Here is a 13,742-nt window from a genome sequence, read left to right on the forward strand (position 1 = left end):
CTGTCACTAAGTTCGGATTTTGTAAGGACTCTTTTCTATTTTCACAATAATTTTTTTAAATCCTCAAAGCGCCTAAAATGTAGCTTTGTAAGAATTAGTCTCGCCCCACTCTGAGCCCACACTAGCTCCACTCTAGCAGCTCTCACTCTGATTGGTCCAAACGCTGCACGCCGTGCACATTACAGACATCACATGGGTGGGAGGAGCAATGTTCACTTCCACATTTACTTCCTCAATGGGGACTCATTGAGGAAGTAAATGTGGAAGTGAACATTGTTTTTGGGCCCATGCGCCATTGAGCAGACCATCGAAAACAATACAGCGCCATCCTCGATTCATCTTCCAGATTTTATTACAGTTCTATGACATGCATATAATTGTGCTTTTGCAAGTACTCATGGGTTTCAGAGTAATGGAAGGTAAGAACGATTGTTGCCATAGTCATTAACGTTTCAAAATGGCGTGCTTACATATCTTTATTCAGAATGATGCCTATAAAAAGGAAGTCCATATACTTTTTCTTTGAGCATTTTGGAATGCTGTAGAGTTTATCAAATTGTATGATCATGTGAAAAAATAAAATTACTTGAATCACTAACTTGGAGATTCCATGGCAATTACCGTATTTTTCGGACTATAAATCGCTCTGGATTATAAGGCGCATTACGTGAAACAAATCGACGACACTTGAAACTGATTCCTTAGCCCAGGCGTGATCCATTGACAGATCGTGGCGCAATTCTCCCGGTGTTGCCTCCCTGTCTTGTTGAATGTGTATTATGAATGTGAATGTGGGTGGATAATTTAAGTTAGTTTTTTATTTCCTACATGGAGGACTCAAATATACATTGAGTAATAATGCGTTTAATGCAGCTCTGTGCACATTTGTTTACGTTTTACAGAAACTAAACTTAAAACCACATGGCTCATTTGCATAAACTATAAGCTCGCTCTTTGTACACTGATGTGGTCAGCTTCTATTGGACTAAAGAACATGACTCTGCGAGGCTCCTGACTACAGTAGCTGTAATGCTCCGACAATCCATCAAGCTTCGTAGCTTACCAAAGTTGTACTAAAACATTTTGACAGATTTGTGAGCACTGTGCACCACATAAAATTGGTTCGAGGTCAGTAAGCACAACCAGAATTAACACATAAAGCGCACCAGATTATAAGGAGCAATGTCAATTTTTGAGAAAATTTAAGAATTTTAAGTGTGCCTTATAGTCCAAAAAATACAGTACTTTGCCTGGAATGTTCATTAATGCTATCAAACTGATCTGTTTCCATGCAGAAATGCCACCAGGCAAGTTACAACTCAGATTTGTGGATTCACGTTTTCATATTAATTGAATAAATGCAGATATGATTAATGCCATACCATGGAACATTCATACCAAGAAAATCACCAACGTTGAGAAGCAGGTGGCTGACACAAATAACCACAGTGCACCTTTATTGTCCCTTAACTAAACCATCACCACCACTCACACATGCACCACGATTAAACAGCCAAAATGGGTGAAGTGTCTTGCACAACAACACAACAACAACAACAACATCTGCACAAGTAATCATTTTGCAATCAATTAATCAATTAATTAAAAATCTTAAAGAAATGTGTAAAATCCCTTGAAACCCTGCGAGCATAACCGCACACAGCACAGCCCCACACCCACATTTCATTGACTGGACCCATTCCCATGACTGGAGGAGAAAGAGAGGCTTTATATTTTGTGCTGTCAAAATGTTAGGTCATTCTATCAAGGCCGAGGCACTTGTGCACAATGGCATAGTGAGCCTTGTGTTGAAAAGAGTGGGAGAAAGAACTGTTCTATTCACTGCAAGAAAAACCTGCTCGCAAAGACAGCACAGAATATAGCAACCCAAGCAAATTACTGTGTACTTTTACTTTTATTTATACAGTAAATATGAGAGATATGCTGTTTCCGTGTGCATAATAGTCAAGTGACTGAATGTGATCACAACGATCTCATTTCATTTCTTAAACGGAAAGAATCTGAAGCTATTAAAGACAACATTTTTTCGCACACTGAGCATCTGGGTAGGAATTTTGTCGGGTAATTTCTTTGCTTTTTGGTGGAATTTTTGAAAAGTGGAATTAATTGAGTTTAGCGAAAAGACACGCAAATAAAACCTATGATAGCAAGGACACGCCGTGGGTATTTATCAGAAACAACTTGTAACCTGCGCATTACCTTGAAATGTAATGGATGATGAAGTGTAAGAAAATAAAACTTGGCACGCTTTGTTCCCTTGTGAGTGTTATTGAAAAAGAACTTGAGTAAACTTTAAAAAATTTGATTAATGTGAGCTATCTGTGAAGTGTTAATGTTGTTTAAGCAGTAGTATTACCATATTTTTTGGACTATAAGGTGCACCGGATTATAAGGCCCAATATCAATAATGTTGAATTCTCTTGTCTATTTCCATACATAAGACACGCTGGATTATAAGGCGCTTTAAGTGAAATGGACGACACTTGAGACTGATCCCTTAACCCAGGCGTCCATGATCCATTGGCAGATCGTGGCATAATTCGCCCGGCGTTGCCTCCCCGTCTTGGTGAATGTGTATTATGAATGTGAATGTGGGTGGATAATTTTTTGTTAAAAGTTTGGATTTTAATATCCTACGAGGAGGACTCAAATATACATTAAGAAATAATGTGTTTAATGCAGCTTTGTGCACATTTCTTTAATTTTTACAGAAACGAAACTTAAAACCACATGTCTCATTTGCATAAACTATAAGTTCTTTGTACCCTGATGTAGTTCAGCTTCTGTCAGAATAACTCAGCGAGGCTCCTGACTACAGTAGCCATAATATAAGAAGATTGAGTAAAATTTCATGCTGGAACTGTTCGTGTTGCGCTCGTTTTGTTTACTGTTTACAATGAATTTATTTTTTATAATATTTCATGCATTTGTTGCTTATTTGAGAATATTTTATTTAACTTATTACTATTACCAAGCAGCGCTTTGCATTTATTTTATTTTCCTGTTTGTACAATGTTAAAACAAATTGTTGGTTTACTAAAAACACAAATAAACCACAAGCAAATGGTTTTGCATTTTGTTCCCATACTGAAAATGAACCAAACCATGACCTTAAAACTGAGGTACATACTGAACTGTGATTTTAGTGAACCATTACACCCCTGCTATCTTGTAATTTGAGAAGGACCTTTTGAAAATTACATCAGCCCACCCCAACTAAGAGCTCTTTGTGGTCAGATTGTGTTAAACAAATCTCAGGTTAAAATCTAATTTGAAGAGCAACAAAGCTTTAGACAGAGCAGAGCGTTTAGTTAGCTTCAGCCCTCTCAGTACTCAGCAAAAAGCATTAATTTTTTTCATAACCAACAGGGAGTCACACATTACTCTATTCAACCACTTATACAACCATCATACAGACTATTAGACATCTTATTTGATTTTGGACATGACAGAGTTTCCACATATTGAAAACACACTGGCTGACCTAATCTGTTTATAGTATCTTAAACACGGGCACCATATACCAGCAGAATCCTGATGGGGACTTGAAAGCGCAGTGTAATGTGGGAACGTGCTCTCCGTACCTGCTTCCATTCACCTCACTATCATCAGGAGTCTGGGGGCGGCCTCCCTCAAAGCTGCAGCCTTTGAAAGTCCCCAGGCTCAGGAGCGCACTAAGCCCACTGCAGTTTGACCAAAGAGGGGAGCATCGCCGCGGTAACGCCCCCCTCCTCCACCATCGCTCACAACCAAATCTCTGCACAATCCCACTCTTCATCGTCGGCCCCTGTGAGGAAGAATACAACAGCTCTGAAATGTGGAAAGGTACTGGAAAAAGATGATAGTACAGAGGTTTCAAAAGTAGTCTACTCAACAATGTTTTTGAAATTAAGATGTTTCCAGAGACATGATCAATAGTGCAAGGCAATCACAGCTTTCCAGATGACAGCAGAAACTAGATATTTGTGTGGAGCAGTTGATATCCTAGCCTGATTCATCAGCCGGTTTCACTTCGTAGAAACTGTCTGACCTCACAGTGGTAGAATTTGTTCGCTCGATGGTAGTTGGGTACTTTTTAGAGATGCGCGGATGGCGGTTACAGCCGCGGTTCGGGCGACTGACGTGACGAAAAATAATATTTTAATTAAATTCGGGCAGGTGGCTGTTTCACTACTCAAATAAAAAACTCTGAACTCGGAGCAACTGGGAGGAGACCGAGCGGATGGCGGGCGGGTGCGGTTTTGAAAACTGGTCAAAAACTGTGGTTGCAAATGGATAGCGGGCGGACGATGAGTTTTGCGATGCGGTTGCAGATGAAACAGTAGCCCATCCGCGCACCTCTAGTACTTTTGATCATTTAACCAATTGCTGCTATTTGGTCACGACGTATGCAATGCGCCGCTAAAGAGACTAACTGGTATATTAAGCTTTCCCCAAATCCCGTTGGAAGAAGGACAAAAACGTCTTTCCCCTTGATGAATTTCACCAAACATTCTCTTTATTCCGGCTTTAAATCTTCAATCTCGGGAATCGTATGGCTCTTCGTTGACTGGCTGGTGCCCGAACTCGCACTTCCGACGTTCTTGCAAACCTTCTAGTGTGTTCTGATTCTTGACCTAGTTGCGGAAGAGAAATTAAATTGAGCGGAGGCACTAGGTGGCGCCAGCGTGGCTACTGATATCCTATGTTGGTCTATAAATCTGCACACTACAAACTAGACACAATTTTGCCCTGGCATGTTTTTGCATTTAAACTGTGCCACGGGCTTTCTCCATCAGCTCTGGGACAATACCAGCCCACAAAGGAACTTCTGCCTTTTAAAGTATGGTGAGCCACCGTTTACTGATGTGACCCTGCCCAGCGCTGCCATCATGCAGAGGTCATGTCTTACTCTGTCCACTAGGAGGCTCAATGTGTTGAATCCTCCTGACTGCGTTTGTCTGGAACAATGGGTGATTTCAAGGAGCTCCTGAAAGCCCCTTGCAAACTTCCCTTTTGGATGAGAGGGGATGTGGGGGGTTCGAACAATTTTCCAACAGTCATATGACCATGGAATTGTATTTTTGTATTTGAAAAACATTCATACATTACAATATACGGTCTGCAACTATTACCTTAAAAACAGAACTTAATTGTAAACAGTAAATGCAGTAATGAATAATAAAATGCTTTACAATTAGTTGCAGAAAGTACATAGCTGACTTATTTTGACCTCAAGAGCTGCTTATACGATATATCTGTGCAGGGGCAAGACAATTTCTCAATTATGAAAAAAAAAAGAAAAAACAGGTAAAGGTTCTTTAAAGGTGCTCTGTGTAACTTTTCTGGTCAGTCATTTGCTTTAAACAGCTTTACCTTACATTTATTCAGTTACAGATGGTTTTATAGCTCAAAAATACTTTGAAAAAATAGCATTCTTTATCTTCCTTTAATTAGTATATATAATAATCCTTTTTTACATATTTATTTATTTATTTTATATATTTTTAACGTATTTATTTTATTATTTTGGTTATTATTGTTAACGCCCTACTTCTCAATTGTTCACAAGGATGTACAAGTTATAATAAATACTACTGGAATATATATATTGCATTTGTACAAGGTAATATTTTTATACTCTTGACTCAGGGAAAGTTCTTATGTCTTTTTTATTTTGTGTGAAAATGAAAATGAAAATAAAAAGTTCCAAAAAAATAAAATAAAATTCTGACTGAGCGGGGTCACCTCCCCCCAGATCTGACCTGTAACTCAGTCTGGTTTAGTCTCCATGAAGATAGAAAAGTTTAATACCACACTGTGAAACATTCCAGACAAAGCAATAACATCTCTAAAGAGAAAAGTATTTGAAGGACCGTCCGTGAGAAAAGTTACACAACGCACCTTCAAGATTATAACAGGCACATTGATTTTATTTCTCAATTTTGTCAAGTTTATAAAATCATAGCTTGTACTCCTGAAGGACAAACTGCCCACACACTTTGAGTTAATTTAATTCCGACAAACAAAATCAAGTTTCAGCATCAAAAACATTAATTACACGTTCTTCATTCACGTCCTTCTTCCTGATGGGCTAAAGGTTGCTAGATTTGAGTTTTAATAAAAGTGAGTTTGACACAAGCCGTGGTGGAGTGGGTGTAGAAGCCTGAAGAGTTAAATCTCAAATGTTGAAATCTTGGCCCAGCCCAGTTTTGGCTGCAGAACTCCTCGTGCCTTCAGGTCCTACTGTAAAGTCTATCTGCCTATTACTGGGAGTTGTATTGGAAATGTGGCATCGCAATCCATAAATGTAAATTCCCCCTGCCTCATTTGTAATGATAATATATTGTTTGGATGATTCTTGATTTTCCCGTAGAAAAAAAAGACATGTTTATATAAGCTGGTGGGTAGAAATTATCGATTGAGGATTCAGCCTCATACATATTCATGATGGAGTATGATTTTGAAATCGAAACTTGCACAAATCTGTTTTCCAGTGGCATCAATATTGTGCTTTGCAGTTGTGCGGTGTGGAGAGTTAGAGCCCCAAACTTCTGTCACAACAAGTACGCCTGCCTTTAGTTATTTTATTTGTTTATTTTTTCACATATTTTAAAAAAGTTTTAAGAGTTTTCAGACAATGTCAGAATGAAAGAAATTGTGTTAAAATAAGTTAAGCACAGCTCTCAGAGTTTAGATATTTTATATATTCTATTGATACTTTGCAGCTGATGCCATCAACACTCCCTGGAGGTGTTATGCTAACTGTATGCACTGCTCTGTCCCCTTCTCATCTGAAGCTCTGTAGCTGAAGTAAGAGTTTAACCTGAGTTTAGTTTAACACAGTTTGGCCATACAGAATAGACTTAGCTGGAACTACAACTGGTGCTGATTTGTGCTGTTAAACATATTTCTCATAAATAACATTACAGTTGGGTTCTCCAAACTTTTTTCCTTCAGTGAGCTACTTTTACAACATAAAAATGCCAGAGAGCTACAAGTTTTAACGGTCACAAGAAATTGAATAAATACAAGAGCAATGGCAAGATTTAGATGAGGTACAGTTAGATGCCAATAAAACAAACCATTACCCATTTATTTCTGTGCAAGGTTAGGAATCAAAATGAGACATGCACAGTGGTATTAGGCATTTAATTAATCAAATTCAGCACAATACGTCAAATTCAGAAATCCCTTGGCGATCTACTTGGAAGGGGGTGTTGGAGACCTCTGCATTACAGTCACAAGGCAACAGTTTTTCAGTTAGTCACTCTCACAAACACCTGAACATGATCATGAATGTTCACACTGTTGTGTTGTTTAAATCCATTTAGTTTTTTTTTTTTTTCAGTCTAAAAACTTATCAGACTGTGTTTGCCAATGTGTGCACGGTGTCACTATGGTAACTGCTGAACATTGTTCCATAGACATATATGTAGAACCCCTCCAGTGTGACATTACTCTCAGATTGAACTGATCTAACAATTAGATACTAGAGGTGTAACAATTTATTGCAATATTGTGGGAAAGCTCACGATATGGTGGGGAGACTCATAATTAGGGATGTAACAATATCCAAATCTCACGGTATGATACTTTCACGATATACATCTCACGGTACGATATTTACAGCGATATTTTGTGGAGGCGAACAAAACTGTGGATATGCCACTTTTCCCTCTTAAAATGTGTTGAAAAGACTTAATTCAAAGAACTAAGATTTAAAAGTGCTTAGAACTGTTATTTCTTCATGTAGTTTGTGCCAAAATGGAGCAAAGGATCATGGTCGATGTAGTTCCCTCTGTTATTTGTTATCAAAGTGCTTGACATAGCAATGTACAACAATTTACTTAAAAAAAAAAAAAATGTTTCAACCATAAGGAAACTAACAGAATAAATAAATAAAATAATAATAAAATCAATGAACAAAAATAATAAAATCAATACATAAAAGCAGTACTAAAAAATAAAATAGATAAAAACAATAAATAAATAAAAAAAATAAAAGACACAAAGGACCACTGGGGATGTAAGAATAACAAAAATATCATGATATCGTATCAAAGTTCTCACAATAATATCGTCGACCATCACAATATATCGAATTAAAAGTCTCTTTGCTTAAATTACGAGTTATGGTGCAGCAATAGATTAAAAAAAAATTAAAAAAACTGCGGGAACTACATAGACCATGATCCTTTGCTCTGTTTCAGGGCAGACTACAAGAAGAAATAACAGTTCTAAGCACTTTTAAGTCTTAAATCTTTGGATTAAGTCTTGTCAAGGCATTTTAAGAGGAAAAAGTAGCATATTAACAGTTTTAGTTGTTTAGCCTCCACAAAATATCGCAATAAATATCGTACCATGACATGTATATTGTGAAAACATCATACTGAGAGATTTGGATATCGTTGCATCCCTAATCGTGAGCCTCCCCACAATATCTTGAGCTTTCCAACGATATCGCAATAAATATCGTACCGTGAGATTAATACTGTGACAATATCGTATCATGAGACTTGGATATCGTTACACCCCTAAGGACAACGCAACTCACGCTGTATTAAAAGCCAGAGAATAAAAATGTCTAAAGTCTAAAGACAAGAATCAGTACTTTTCAATACCGTGTCAGTATCTGTCTATAACTAAAATCTACTCTTACATCACAACATGGTCTCAATTAGAAAAAAAATCAAATACAAACTCTTTAAGCCTTTAATGCAAACCACTGTCCTCTCTGTTTTAGTCCTTTTTACCTGTTGGCTCTTGGTTACAATACCCTGATCCTGCCTCCCCGGTAAAGATGAGCCGAGTCTATTCCGAGCACATTCAAAGGCTGGGGACCGCGCGCCCCTCGTGACTTCATTATCATGCTCACGTTATCCCCGGACCGCCGAATCTGGAACGCAAATGAATTAGTAAGAATTAAGAAGGCTCTCAAACCTCAAACCTCTCCAAATCTCCTCCAAAGATGAAAGCTATACCACGCTGCCCCACTGGTCCACCGCGAGAATAAAACGCTAGCGGTTAATGTAGCCTATAACGTCTCCTGACCGCCGGTTCGGTCGCGGGGGAAGAAAGTGGAAAAGGGTCCAGGCGTTTGAATCGGTCATTGCAGCAGATTAATTATAACATTGGCACTTGGGCGCGTTGATCCCTGGGTACACACAGTTCCCTCTTATCCGTGGTGCTCTGTAGCCTTCAAAGGGCTCTCCAAAGCGGGCAAGACTGAAGCAGGGCCAGGTGAGGACCACACCAGCGCTCCATGGTGACTGCACGGCACACATTTCAATAAGCTGTTTGAAAGTGATAGTTTTATATTGAAGTCTTGAAGGTGTTATGATATGGGGAAGAGTGTTTTTGATCGCTCTTTTTTTTTTTTTTAAGCATGTTTGGTTAATCTTTTTGTGCGTGTGTGGTTGTTGTTCTGTTCATAATAGTTCAACATCTCCCCAAGCATTAACATTTGAGAGTAAGGACGCACAAAAACAAATATCATGATATCGTATCGTCAAAAGTACTCACAATAATATCGTGGGCCGTCATAATATATCGAATCACAAGTCTCTTTGCTTAAATTAAGAGTTATGGTGCAGCAATAGCTAAAAAAAGACAGAGGGAACTACATAGACCATGATCCTTTGCTCTATTTCAGTGTAGACTCCACAAAATATCGCAAAGAATATCGTACCTTGAGATGTATACTGTGAAAACATCGTACTAAGAGATTTGGAATAGTGAGCCTCCAAACCATATCGTGAACTTTCCCACGATATCGCAATAAATATCGCACCATGAGGCTCATACTGTGACGATTACACCCCTAGGAACTACATATCCCATGATTCATTTCAGTGCAGACATGTGTGTTTTACATGAATTCTTAGGATTATGACAGTAATAATTCACACCAAAATTTTGTCAAAGTATTTTAAAAGCAAAAAAAGTGTCCTATCTACAATTATATCAGCCTCTTCAACATATCACAATAAATATCGTACTGTGAGATATTGTTACATCCCTATTTGAGAGAATATATCATTTCTTTTTGTTTGTTTCTTTGAGTGATCTTGCACATTTAGGCTGTTGTCCTCACCAAAGCAGAAAAGGCTCAATTCCACTTTGTGATGTCATGGTGGGTATTAATTAGCCTGATTCATGAGCCGGTTTCACTTCGTAGAAACCGTCTGACCTCGCAGCATTAGGATTTGTTCGCTCAATGGTAGGTGAGTACTTTTTTATTTAACCAATCGCTGCTATTTGGTCATGACGTATGTAATGCTCCAAATCCCATAGGAAGAAGGATAATAACATCTTTCCCCTTGATAAAATTCAACATCCTCTTTGTTCTGACTTTAAATCCTCGATCTCGGGAATAGTTGCCAAAACAGAATGTCTGTCTTCATCTACATCCATCTCAACCGCTTTGTTTACTGTTGTGCTGTAATACAAAAGGGACCCAGACAGGTGCTTGAGTTTGACGTCATGACTTTACAGATCTTCACTGATTGGCCGGTGCACGGTCTACAACAGTGTATTCTAATTCCTGACCTAGTCGCTGGAGAGTAAATGAAATTGAGCCGAGGCAGTAGGTGGAGTCAGGCTGGCTAGGGTATTAATCTGTTGTTTATCTCAGTTTTACTCTGGTAATTGGTGCTCATTTTGAAGAAGAAATCTTTATGTATTAGTGTTTTAGTCTTTTGAAAACGTGTCAGTTTTTTAAAGGAAAATATCAGTAAAGCTTTGGGGGCAGGAGTGCTACTTGGATATACAAAAATTGTGCAGAATTGTCTTTTTGGTGCTCTTCAGTGTAGGGACCAGTCTCAAATACAAAGTAGGAAAAAACTGAGGCACTCAAAAAGTACAACATAATTAAAAGCCTTTAATACCACAATGCAGATATCTGCCATGTGGTATTTATTGAGTGAGAGAGAGTTTTTTCCTACTTTGGAAAATATCAGTATTTTTAGTTGACTTAAATATATATTAAACACAGAATTTAAGATGAAATTTGTGTCTGTTTATTTCATTTTAATTTAGTTTACTCAAAAAAAAAAAGAAAAAGAGAATGACAGAAATACAACAAAATATTTTAGAAGGCAAAATTACACCGCTAGCAATTTATATACACTTTACAACAACTGCATGCTATTTAACACCACTGACCATATTCTGACCATCAGCACCAACGCACGAATACTCTCCCTCCTCCTCTCTATCCCTCCCTCCCTCTCTCCCTCTCTCCTCTTCTCTCTTCCATCCATCTATCCCTCCATCCGTCGGCCATGCCTCGATAACAGACTGCAGAGGCTGGCTCCCTCCCTGGGCCCATCCAGCCTCACCGCTTGCCCTCGTCCCGGACATCAAATGACCAGCCCGCCCCCCCGAGCAGCACCCCCCCTCCCCTCTCCCCCTCCCTCCCCCGGTCATCCGCCGGTCCCAGACGCAGGGACGGGGGGAGGAAAAGAGGGGAGAGAGGGGGGAGAGAAGGGGACATCTGCCTGTCTGAGGATAAGGGACAGACTGGCCCGCACGCCGTCTGTCACACCCCTCCTTGTTATTCTGGGGAGAGCGCCGATCTGATGCGCGCCATTGTTTGGTTAGCAACACGGACATGCGACAAAATGGGACTGTTTGGAGCGGGAGATTATCATAAAGTACGTTCATTCGTGATGGGAGATGACGTCTTTACAAATAACACACATTTTTATATTTCAAACCGTTTTTTTCTCAAATACATGGAAAAGAAATCAGGTCCAGGCTCTTTAAGTGACACTTTCATTCATTGTGTGATGCTACACTGAACAACATCAATCACATCAGTCAAACACAGTATGAGATACAGAGAAAGCATGAAGTGTCTTGCTCAGAGGCACAACAGTATGCACTTTTTTGGCCTAATCCTACACTGAAATTGAATCAATACACTCCATTTATCCATTCATATTTAGTATGAAGCAGTTGCCTGGGATCCAGAATACACATTTCTTCAATACTTTACAAAGATGCGAGTCAGGTCACCCAAGCATCTCTCCGAGTTCAGATGGCCGTGACTGACAGGTGGATTAGCCAATCAGAGACTACTGAACTACTGAACTACTCAACCACTGTTGCCCCTACACTGAAAACACTACAGACTTTTGCAGAATCAATAAGTCAAGCACTAAAGTCTGTGAATCTGAGGTGAAAGAAATATGATTTAGTTTAAAACAACAGACGACCAATGAGCTTCTTTGTTTCACATGTGTCACTGAAAAAACTAATGTGACTGCACAGGTGTGTTTGAGTTTGGTTCTAGACATTAAGGGAGTGACCAGACCAACAGCCCCGTATGAAAAATACAAAGATATATCATCTTGGACTCCACAACTTTAAAAAAATGGCATAATTTAGCTTTGTTTTGTCAAATTTCTTAGCCTGATTCATCAGCCGGTAGAAACCGTCTGACCTCGCAGTATTAGAATTCATTCACTCTATGGTAGGTGGGTACTTTTTATCATTTAACCAATCGCTGTTATTTGGTTGTGACGTATGTAATGCGCCGCTAACAGGGCTAACTCGTATTTTAAGCTTTTCTCAAATCCCGTAGAAAGAAGGGCAATAACGTCTTTCCCCTTGATGAAATTCACCAAACATTCTCTTTGTTCCGGCTTTAAATCCTTGATCTCGGGAATCGTTGACAACACAGAATGTATGGCTCTTCGCTGATTGGCTGGTGCCCGAACTTGCACTTCCGGGGTTTTTGCGAACCGTCTAGTGTATTCCGATTCCTGACCTAGTTGCTGGAGAGAAATGAAATTGAGCGGACGCACTAGGTGGTTCCAGCCTGGCTACAAATTTCTGCCAATGAAATAAGTATTGTTTCAGATTAGGGATGTAACGATATCCAAATCTCTCGGTAATTGTGGACAGGACACTTTTTCGCCTTTTAAAATACCTTGACAAGATTTTGGTATGAATTATTTCCATCATAATCCCAAGAATTCAAGTAAAAACATATCTCTTCATGTTGTTTGCACTGAAATGAATCATGGGATATGTAGTTCCATATGTTTATAAGCTGTTACTACTATCAAACAATGCATTTGAGCAAAGAGACTTGTAATTCGATATATTATGACACCCCACGATATTATTGTGAGACTTTTGACAATACAATATCATGATATTTCGGTTATTGTTACATCCCTATTTCATATAAAACCAGAACATATTTAATTTCACTTACAATAACAACAAGACATTGCTTCACTTCTAATGAGAAAAAGATCAGATTTTCGAATCCACAAGTCAACACAACTCTAATCAAGACCAATCTATTAAGTCAACTTTTGTCCAGTGTGATCACATCATTTCCAAATTCACACAATTGTATCTGTTCTCATTATGCTCAGTTAAACCCGGCTCACCTCTTCAGTCTGTACACCATCACCGGCACGCAGTCATTAGTATCAGGAAGTAGCCCTCCCTCTCAGCTGGGCGCAGATGTAAACATGTGCTCTTATGATTGCTTTAATGATTATCTCAGTCTAATTACATGCAGCGCGCAGTGTTCGGGCCCATGGCAGAAGGAGCAGGATCAGGATCAATACTGGAACATTTGCATAAAAATCTATTGGAGCTCAGACACTCGGCTCACTTTGGCATCATCACCTCTCTGTGACCTGGGTTTGTTTACTTTCCAACATAATATTTGGTTTCTAGTTCAGTTAAAGATATGTTACGAATTAGGTTTTGGAAAG

At 38.9% G+C, this 13,742-nt stretch overlaps 1 long non-coding RNA gene across 2 annotated transcripts in view; it reads right to left on the reverse strand.

Annotated features, from left to right (window-relative positions):
- Positions 1 to 3,403: 3,403 nt before the first annotated feature.
- LOC129408337 (uncharacterized) overlaps positions 3,404 to 13,742 on the reverse strand; it is a 77,588-nt gene continuing 67,249 nt past the window's right edge. Inside the window, exon 3 of one of the 2 annotated variants that reach the window (XR_008631892.1) lies at positions 3,404 to 3,808. This is a non-coding gene — a long non-coding RNA (uncharacterized LOC129408337). Of the gene's footprint in view, positions 3,809 to 8,790; positions 8,900 to 13,742 lie in introns of those variants that run through there. The other variant, XR_008631894.1, reaches the window with a different exon arrangement.

Source organism: Boleophthalmus pectinirostris, unplaced genomic scaffold (genome assembly GCF_026225935.1).
Source record: "Boleophthalmus pectinirostris isolate CB_2022bp ecotype Guang Dong unplaced genomic scaffold, ASM2622593v1 HiC_scaffold_1, whole genome shotgun sequence".
NCBI lineage: Eukaryota > Metazoa > Chordata > Actinopteri > Gobiiformes > Gobiidae > Boleophthalmus > Boleophthalmus pectinirostris.